At 35.3% G+C, this 10,890-nt stretch overlaps 1 pseudogene; it reads right to left on the bottom strand.

Annotated features, from left to right (window-relative positions):
* Positions 1–2,277: 2,277 nt before the first annotated feature.
* LOC145715867 (centromere protein V pseudogene) lies at positions 2,278–6,732 on the bottom strand (annotated as a pseudogene).
* Between the last annotated feature and the right edge of the window lie 4,158 nt (positions 6,733–10,890).

The following is a 10,890-nucleotide window of genomic DNA, read 5'->3' as shown; positions in this document are numbered from 1 at the left end:
TTTTTTTTTTTAAGATTTTATTTATTTATTTGAGACAGAGAGAATGAGAGACAGAGAGCATGAGAGGGAGGAGGGTCAGAGGGAGAAGCAGACTCCCTGCCGAGCAGGGAGCCCGATGCGGGACTCGATCCCGGGACTCCAGGATCATGACCTGAGCCGAAGGCAGTCGCTTAACCAACTGAGCCACCCAGGCGCCCTCTCTCAAATCTCATAAGAAGAAATAATATAAGTCCTGTCTGCTCAGGTCTTCATTATCGCTTAAAATTTTTGCTGACTCAGTAGTCCATAGAATGCCAGTGTATTTTCTTCAGCCTGGTTATGTTGCCTGCAGAAGGTAGAAGTCAACTTTGGTTTCAATGTCTACTGCTTCTTCAAGGGACTATAAATGAGTGAACTTTTACACAATGGATTGAAGGAAGCAATAGAAAGGTGATTCTTTTCTGAGTAGCAACTGGTTCTTTCATACAGCACCTGAAATGACATATCTCTTGCTATTACAAATAATATGAACCTTTCAGTCTATTTCCTGTCCACTTATGACAATTTCTTCTTATCTTAAAAGAAGATTCTTTCATCATCTCCTGGCTTTCAGTTCAGTCATTCCTTATATTGACTAACAGTGAATGATGATTTGTCAAAATTGCCTCTCTAGTATTTTTTCATTTTGGTCTCAGTCATCAAAGCATTATATCAGTGTGTAAGGTATATCAAACTAACACACATCACTCTTATTAGCTTTTCAGCTTGAAATCCTATCCTTACATATTAGTTAACACTCATAAAGCATTTGTAACAAGAAGACAGTTCTTTGTGCTTTATCTGTATTTATCCCATGTAATACTTATAACAACCCTACTAATATCTTTATCTTACAGAGTGCAAGACTGAGGAAGAGAGAAGTTTAAGTAACTTTTTAAAAGTCTCATGGTTAGAAAGTGGTGACTAACCATCTAACCAGGATTCAATCCAAGCAACCTGGCCCAGAATCTGTGTTTAAACAGTAACTATACTGCCGTTCTCAGGTCGATTACTGAATCTGATAAGTTATATTGCCTAATCAAATAAAGTTGTTGAACTTGAAAATTAGTGTATAAGACCCTGGAAGGATGCATTTGCCAAATAAGTTCTATTCGGAAATGGAAAGAATCATTTTGAATGGTTTACTTCAAACAGCAAACCTCTGTATTTCCATGCACCACTGGATTTTCCTTAAAAATATATGACAGAGATAGGTTCAGAAAACTTAAAGATAAAAATGTATTTATCAGTCTTGAAAACATCACAATGATTGTTGACCTGTGAGCAGATTCTAGGAAGTGATATAGCTAAAATCTGCTTAAGTTATAAATGATAGGAGAGTATGTACCAACAACTTGATGAGAGGGGAAAACCAGAAAGAAATGGTTATATCAGTAATTAAAGAGACAAGAATATTTTATAAACAATTGTAAGGAGAAATTATAGACTTCTCAGAGAATAAGGGGAATTAATGCCACTAAGAAAGAAATTAGATATAGGACAGAATGTAATAAGTGATGGAGACAAATCTGCAAAGAGAGAATCTATTGGTATTCTGAGCTACAGCAAAATGTCAGTGTCTACTGATTAGCAATTCTTTCAAGATAATTAAAAGTGGAAAGATTACAGAGTTTTCTTAATGGCATGATGGGAGATGATTCAAGTGAGAAACAATTTTGGCGTGTGCAATGGAAGAGTGAAAGTTGTCAAGGCACCAGAAGCAGGGAGCATTAGGGTATTTACTTTTCTGAATGGTATGATAGGAGATACAATAGTCTTCCCTTATGCATAGAGGTTTATGCTCTAAGGCCCACAGTGGTGGCCTGAAACCACAGAGAGTATGGAATCCTATATTATTGTTTTTTTTCCTATACATATATAAAGTTTAGTTATAAATTAGGCACAGCAAGGAATTAGCAAAAATAACTAATAAGATAGAACAATTATAACAACATTCTATAATAAAAGTTATGTGAATGTAGTGTCTTTCTCTCTCAAAGTATCTTACTGTACTGTTACTTACCTTCGTCTTCTCGTGAGGATGTTTGAGATGATACAATGAATGCCTGCATGAGGAACTGAAGTGAGATGAATGACAGAGACACTGTGATGTAGTGTTAGGCTACTGTGGACCTTCTGATGACACATTAGAAGGAGGATCATCTGCTTCCAGACTGTGGTTGACTTCGGGTACCTGAAACCGTTGAAAGGGAAACCACAGATAAGGGGTAGAGGGCCTGCAGTTATTCGAATGAGAAACATCTTGGGAGGATGGCAGAGAAAGACTGAAAGTCACAAACGTCCTGAAATCAGAAAGCATTTAGTTTTCTCTTTGGGAAATTGGAGGGGCAAATATAGCAAGTGACAGAGATACAAAGATGAATTTCACCTAATATCACATTTTTATTATAAACATTTCAGTTAGTAGAATTGATTGCAATTTTAGTGTCCAAAAGCAATTAGAGACAAATAAATGTCAATTTGAAAGTAATGCAACTAATGCTAACGGATGTGATTTTTCAGTGCTATAGAAAACTACAGTTGACCCTTGAATAACATGGGTTTGAACTGCATGGGTTCACTTACATGTGGATTTATTTTCTTTAATGTTAAAAAGTGTATTTTTCTAAAAGATCACACAAAAGCTGAGAAAAGAAAGAAGGATGTCAACTAGCGCACATCAAAATCTGGGCTGAGGAAGGACAGAAAGCTGCTGAAAGATCCTGGTAGCTGGAGCAAACTGCAGAGATCAAGACGGCCGCTGGCCAAACCGAGCCAGCAGCCACGTTCATAAACCCCACAGAGGTGCCGCAGTGACAGCGAACTGCTGGCCCCAATCTTCTCTCCTTCTCAGAAAGGGAAAAGCAGGAGCTCACTCTTTAGACGTGGTCTTGGGGTTTCCGCCTCCTTCATGGCCTTCTCCCAACCTCTGTCACTGAATTCCTCAATGACCACAGTCGACACTCATGCAGGCAATGTAGGCCGATTCCAAGTCTCTATGGTTTGAGCGGGGAGTGTAAAAACTCTGCATGCCACAGCGTATGTTGTGTTTTGTGTGTGTTGAATGTGTATGTGGATATTCTTTTGAATCCCTTCTGGAGCTTGAAGGGAGAAGCTGCTAGTGTCTATTCTGCGTCTTCCTACAAATGCTACAGTTGCCATCAAAGACGTGCAAGTTGGCTGAGGGACAAATTTCAAAGCCAACATACCTTGTCAGCCTCCTGTTTCACCAGGTCCTGGTGTTGCAAGGTGTCCAACAGCAGCTTGGCGGCGCCCTCGGAAATGAGCCACTGACATTTCTGGAAGTCTCTAAGTGCTCCTGGTACTCACCCAAGTCCAGCCTCGCTGTGGGGGTCACCAGGGTTGGGGGAGAAGCAGTGGTGGTGGAGGCGGGAGCTACACCTGCTTTATGGCTGCCTCACCTCATCAATGGGGCCACGAGGGGCTGTGGCTGGGGTTCCCGTGGGCCTTGGAGGTCCCAGGCCACTCCTGCCCTACTGGTTTGTCAGCTGTGCTGCTCCTCACCGGCCTCATGGTTCTTTCAGTAGTTAGGTTTTGGGTGACTCCAAGTTACACTGTGATTTTTGACTGTATCGCCTGGCGCCCCTAACCCCACACTGTTCAAAGGTCAGCCATACTCAGTAGGTGGTGTGCTGCAGTTCTAGTCTATGCACATATAACGGAAGAATCATCATGACAATTTATCTTCTTTGTCATTCAGTATCATTAAGTTAGCTTTCTTTCCTGTACTTTTGTGTAATGGTACTTTTTCACCAATATGAATCTTCATCTAAAAACCACAATTAGACTTTTGTTGAATTCCTAAATAAGTAATGACTTTGATAAAGTTGGGAAATTCTTTTAAAGACTTCTGAGGAAGACATGCCTTCTCAGAATGATTTGGCTTGGGCTTTGTGTAATTGTTTTTTTAATTCTTTATTTTAAAAAAGTGGGAGGGTCATGGGACAAACAGTGTTCTCATTCTTAAATTCCCTAATTTCATAGAAAAAAATTCTCAGGTATTTAACCAATAGTCTTGTGGCTGATCCTCTATTGACTTGGTACAAATTAGCAAGATAGCTACTATTTTCCTCTTTTGTTTCCACAGGCTCTGAATAAACCACTACAAGTCTCTTAGCAATTGGGAAGCCAGTTCCCAACTCACTAGTGTGAATGGCTATCTGAGTTTTAGATGGACCTGGAATGTCCTTTGATCACCAGTCTTATTGTTGTCCTCTACAACTATTATTGCTTAGCAAAATCTTTGTTATAGTTTGTAAATGTCCTTCACTATTCCTTTTTTGGAGGGCAGGGAGAGGTGTTACCCTGCCAAAAGGGGTCATCCCAACATAAAAAGGGAGTATGTTTATGTGTTTAGTAATCACTGAGAAATTTTCATTTAGCAGAAAACAGTGCTGTAATACTTTAACATTGGCAAATAGAAATCTAATATTTAAACAAAATTATAGAAAATGGTGCTAAAAACTTACCTATAGGTTAAGGTTTAGCATGCTCTCGTGATTCCATCAGGTGCCAAGGTCTTAACAAACAAACTCTGCTAAGAGTAAGTAAACCAACTGAGGGTTCTAGAGGGGAGGGGGGTGGGGGGATGGGTTAGCCTGGTGATGGGTATTAAAGAGGGCACGTACTGAACGGAGCACTGGATGTTATACGCAAACAATGAATCATGGAACGCTACATCAAAAACTAATGATGTAACGTATGGTGATTAACATAACATAATTAAAAAAAAAAAAAAAAGAAGAGTAAGTAAACCAGATTAGTCTCACTATGTTTGTTACTTTCCAAATCCCCAAAGATCACAGTTGACAACAAGGAAGGAAATTGGGACTGGCAGTAGAGAATGTTAGCATTTTATTTAGAGCTTATGATCTTCCAGATGTTGTCAAGGTTGAAGTTTTCTTCTTTATTTCTTACTGTAAATCTAGGAAGTCAGCATTATTATTACCAATATTATCCTATTTTACAAACACCTACAGATTATATAAATCATGCGAGGTGAGATAAGTCCTTTGATTCTAGCCTCACTGCTGAGGTATACAACCAACAAAATCTTGTTGGTTTTGTTCATATCTTGACCAAAATACAAGTATTAAAGTGTATAATATTTATAGTTTAGAATATTTTTATATCTAGGGTATCCATATGTCTACTATATAATAGAAAAGATAAATAAAAAATGTGGTATAATCATACAATGGAATTCTATACAGCGAAGACAGTTACAACAGTGTGGATGCATCTTACAAAAAATATGTTGAGTGAAATAAACTAGATATTATATATATTCTATTCCACTTAAGTGAAGGAAATGAGTATCATTTGTGATGTTAGAAGTCAGGGTAGTGTAACTCTTAAGGGAAAAAGGGCTTGATAATGACTAAAATGGATATGAGTAATGTTTCTCGAGATACTAGCAATGTTCTGTTTCTTGATTTTGTTACATACATGGGTTCATATATATATATAGAGAGAGAGAGAGAGAGAGAGAGGAATATCATTTATTGCTTTAGGAGGTATCTGTTCTCTTTCATAACAGTATTTTGATAAACAAAAGTTTCTAATTTATCAAATTTACCAAACTTTTTTTTTTATTATTATGGTAAGCATCTTTGTATTCTGTTTAAAGAAATTTTGCTTATTCCATGGTCAGGAAGATATCCTCATATACTTTCCCCTAAAGCATTTTTAAGATACCTTCCACTTTGCAATCTATAATCCTTCTGAGCTACACGCATATATGCATACATATATGTGTATAGTATGTTATAGATGTCAATATATATTTTTAGTAAGTGTCACTTTTGTCCTGAGCCAGGGTGGATCTGCTTCTATATATATTTTGTTGTAATTTGTGCCAATACCATACTATCTTTTTAACACAAGGTTAAATAGGTGTGACTATTTGGTATTACAAATTCCTTCAGCTATACTCTTCTCTAAGTTTAACGTGGCTTTTTTGGTTCTTTTCACTTTTAAAATAATTTTAAAATCTTTAAAATTCAGTTGTAAATTTCCAGTTGTAGAGCTTGAATAAATTTTGATTGCTATTGAACTGCATCTATAGATTATATTTGGAAAGTCAACATCTATAAAATATTGAAACTTCCAATTATGTATTTAGTTCTTCTTTAATTTGTCCTAGCAATGTTCTATACTTATCAGTGTGAAGATCTTATACAATTTTAGATTTATTCCTAGGAATTTATCATATGTAATGCTATATTGTTTTAAAGATTTATTTAGTAGAGAAGGAGAGAGAAAGAAGGAGCAGGGCGAGGAGCAGAGGGGGAAGAGCAGAGGGAGAGGGAGAAGGAGAGGGACAAGCTGACTCCACGCTGAGCTCAGAGCATAATACAAGGCTTGATCCCACGACCCTGAGATCACAACCTGAGCTGAAACCAAGAGCCAGACACTTAACCAACTGACTTACCCAGGCGTCCCCATATGTAATCATATTTTAAATAATATTTAAACTCCGATTTTCATATTATTTGTTCCTGGTGTACAGAAATTCTATTGATTTTGTATACTGAATTTGTATCCAATATTTATGTCTTTTACTTATATTTCTTACCTGAATATAGTGATGAGGATCTCTACCACAATATCGACAAATGTGGGCATTTTTGTTTCATTCCCAAACTCAAAGAAATCATTTACTATTTCATCATTGCACATGATGTTTGCCATTTTTGGTATAAAGTAATAGCTTAAAGAAATTATCTTCTATGTTTGGTTCACTAAATAAATTTTTAAAAAATAGAGGTTGAATTTTATCAAAAGTTTGATTTGCAGCTATGAAGAAAATCATATAAATTTTCTGCTTTTTTTTTCAGTGATAAGCTGCCCTTGCATTTCTGAAACAACCCTAGTTTGATTAAGATGTGTTATCTTTCATATGTATATCTTGATTTTGCTTGCTTATATCTTGTTAATGGTTTGTTTCTTTGGTTGGGGTGTGTGTGTGTGTGTGTGCTTGTGTGCATGTACTTTATCTTTTTGACATCCATGAGATCTGTAGTGGTTTCCCTCTTTCATTTCTCCTTTTCTTAGTTAACCTGGCTAGAGGCTTACTGATTTTATTGACCTTTCCAATGAACCAAATTTTGGTTTCATTGATTTTCTCTAATTGATTTCTTGCATTCAATTGCAATGATTTCTACTTTAATTCTTATTATTTCTTTTCTTCTGCTTACTTTGATTTTAATTTGTTCTTCTTTTCTAGTTTTCTAGGTTGGAAGCTTAGATTATTAATATTAGATCTGTCTTCTTTTCTAATATATGTATTTGGTTCAATAAATTTCCCTGTAAGCATTCCTGTTGCTTCCATAAATTTTTAGTTGTATTTCATTTTCATTTAGATCAAAATATTTTAAATTTTTTTTGAAATTTCTTTTTTGACTCATGTTTTTCAGAAGCATATTGTTTGATTTCCAAGTACCTGGGGATTTTCCAGCTATTTCTCTGTGATTGATTTCTAGTTTAATTCTATTGTGGTCTAAGAATAGACAATGTATCATTTCTATTCTTTTGAATTTGTTAAGGTGTGTTTTTATATCTTATGAGTTCTTCTTTTATGTCCTTTTTAGGATTTAGTATTAAGGTTGCTAGGCATCATAAAATTTGCTAAGAAATTTTTTTTTTCTAATCTGTGGAAGATTAGCATTATTATTATTATTATTATTTGTCCCTGTAAATGATTGGGAAAAATTAACTGATGAAATATCTGGGCCTCTGTTTTCTTTGTGACAGTGATTTATAATAAGATATTTAACATCATTAGTGTTCAGATTTTTCTGTATTTTCTTCTGTCAACTTTGTTTAGTTGTAGGATTTTTTTTAGGTATTTGTCCTTTTTTTATTTTATGAAATGTATTCATTTTAAGTTTTTATTTTCTTTTGGTGCCTCTAAAATCTGTATTGATGTCCCCATTTTTATTTCTGATAATAATAATTATTCTTTCTCTCTCCCTCTCTCATTCACTCTCTTTCTACCTAGCCTTTTTAGAGGTTCATCATGTTTTATTAATCTTTTACAGAATCAGCTTTTAATTTGTAGGTATTCTTTTTCTATTCTTTAAAGATTTTTATTTATTTTATTTATTTGAGAGAGAGAGATAGAGAGTGAGGGAGAGAGAGAGCATGAGCAAGGGACAGAGGAAGAGGGAGAAGCAGACTCCCTGCTGCGCAAGGAGCCTGATGCAGGACTCCATCCCAGGACCATGGGATCATGACTTGAGCCGAAGGCAAACGCTTAACCAACTGAGCCACCCAGGCACCCCTTGTAGGTATTCTTTATTGTACATTTGTTTTTTCATTTGTGTATGTTCTTATTTTTACTATTTCCTTCCTTGTAGTTGCGCTTACTTTTTTTCTTTTAGAGAATGTTTCATGTGTCCTTTATACTTTAATCATTTTCCCTTTTGTTCTATTTCTGTGCTTTAATTTTGATATTTTTACTGATCTGTTGTTCATTTCACTTCTAGTTGTTACTGCTGCATCTAACATGTCAATAGTCCATTTATTAAGTTAATTTCAAATATGGTTATTTTCACTTCTGTAATGTTTATTTAACTTTTTTAGCACATTCAAATCTTTTATAATATTCCTTTTCTTGTCTATTCTTTCCATTCTGTCCCCTATTATTTTAGACATATAGATTATATTATTTTGAAGTCCTTGTTTGAATAGCTCTAATTCCTAAATCACCTCAGAATCTACCTCTATGACATGGTTTTATCTTGAACCTTATCTTAAATATTGACCACATTTTGTTGCCTTGTAATATGTCTACTGCTCATTATTATACATTGGACATTTTGTATAAATTAGCTATAGAATATGATGTTATCCTTCCTCAAAAACCATTCTTTATTTTCTGTAATAGAAATTTGAGGCTGATCACCTCAGTCTTGCCAGAAATGAGCCTGGACCTGAGTAGAATTACCATTTAGCAAGATTACATCTGGTTCATCTTTAGGATGTGACCCTCTAAGAATTTCAATTGAAACCCTATCAAGTCTTCCTTTCCTTGGCCCTGAAAAACCATAGGCAACTCATTTCAACTCTTTATAACATTTTCAGCAAAGCTCTTTAGCTTTCTTTCCCTTGCAGATTCAAAATTTAGTACAAATTTTGAGAGGGAACAGCTGTGTTTTGAGACTGCTCCATTCCCTAATTCAGTCACTTCAACCCAGAGTGGAGTTCTAAAATCTCTACTCATTTCAATGTAACCCAACATAAGCATCTGCCAGAGGGCCAGTCTGTTTTCTCAGGCTTTTGTTGGATCTATAATCATTATATAGCCACATTCCATCAGTATTACTTCACTCTTCCCTCTCTAGAGCATTCATTTCTTGCATATTTGACTTTCATGGACAGTATTATGTTATTTTACAGTTGACATTTTCAAGGAGATTTTAGTATATAAAATAACTCATGTCTTATAGGAATATTTTCCTGTGGATTACAGGTATGCATCTTCTGGTTTATGTCTTTGATATTCAATTAGAACATATTTTGTGAAATGATCCATTTGCAGTAGCATTGCAAGATAAAATAATTTGATAAAACTATATCTATCTATGAAAAAACTTATTGGGACTATATATATCTGGAACAAATATATAATTCCTTGTTTGGAAAAACAAAGCATTATAAAGACGTCATTTTATTAAAATATTAATTTTAATTTGCATATAAATTACAGATTATTAGAATGGTGCCTTAAATTCCTAGTTCTAAACATATACAAATTGTAGTTACCATGGGCTTATTCTAACAGCCTCTGGACTTATTCTAACAGCCTATAATCCTACTCTTGAATAATGTGTGATCTGCAAAACTGACCACTAAGTTATATCATTGAATGACTAAGTCTTTTTTTTTTAAGATTTTATTTTTTATTTATTTTTTTTATTTTTAAAGATTTTGTTCATTTATTTGACAGAGAGAGACACAGCTAGAGCAGGAACACAAGCAGGGGGAGTGGGAGAGGGAGAAGCAGGCTTCCCGCGGAGCAGGGAGCCCGAAGCGGGGCTCGATCCCAGGACTCTGGGATCACGACCCGAGCCGAAGGCAGATGCTTAATGACTGAGCCACCCAGGCGCCCCTGAGTAAAGTCTTAAGAAGTCCTGAGTGACTGGCACATTTCAGATATATGGAGCAAAAGGTGGTGTTCTATTAGCTTTTTAAGTGAATACTCAACTGCTATAATTTTGTTCCTGAGTAGATGAATGAGGATAGAATTTAGACAGCAAGTAGAAGAGCTATATTTTATAGTAATAAAGAAAGTTTGTCAAGTATTAGGAAAAAAGGAAGTAAATAATGAATAGCTCAAGTTACATGGATATACGTGGAGAGGAGAGCTTATTGTATTTCTTCTTCAATCTTCTTGGGGAAATATCAATCAAAATCATCACTTGAGTGTGAGGATGGATTAATTGGTAGTGGTGAGAGAAGAAATCATGAATTACTCATCTATAAGAGTTAAGTAGGGAGTGGACTGCAAATATACAGTATGAATGATGGACAAAAATGAAGACCTTAAGATTAATTATCATGAATTTAAAGTGAGACCTGTCAAAAGTGTGCTTTTGTTCAACCACGTTTAACTGCATGGGTGCAGACAAGAAATAGATAGAATGCTGGATATAAGGTTTTATTTTACCTACACAAGCATAATGAATTAAAGTATAATGAAGCAAAAGCACGCAAAGAAGTTGAGGATATATTTATGTACATAGTTATAATTACTAACTAAAATTTAAGCTCATTAAAGAATGAAATGAGACTATGTAGTTGGTGAAAGATAGATAAAGGAGAGAGAATCAATAGAAAGTAAGTCCA

This window comes from Leptonychotes weddellii, unplaced genomic scaffold (assembly GCF_054177405.1).
Source record: "Leptonychotes weddellii isolate Sample4059 unplaced genomic scaffold, ASM5417740v2 HiC_scaffold_5516, whole genome shotgun sequence".
In the NCBI taxonomy this organism is placed as follows: domain Eukaryota; kingdom Metazoa; phylum Chordata; class Mammalia; order Carnivora; family Phocidae; genus Leptonychotes; species Leptonychotes weddellii.
Note: the sequence above shows the minus strand (reverse complement) of the source record. Positions and strands in the feature narration are given on the sequence as shown.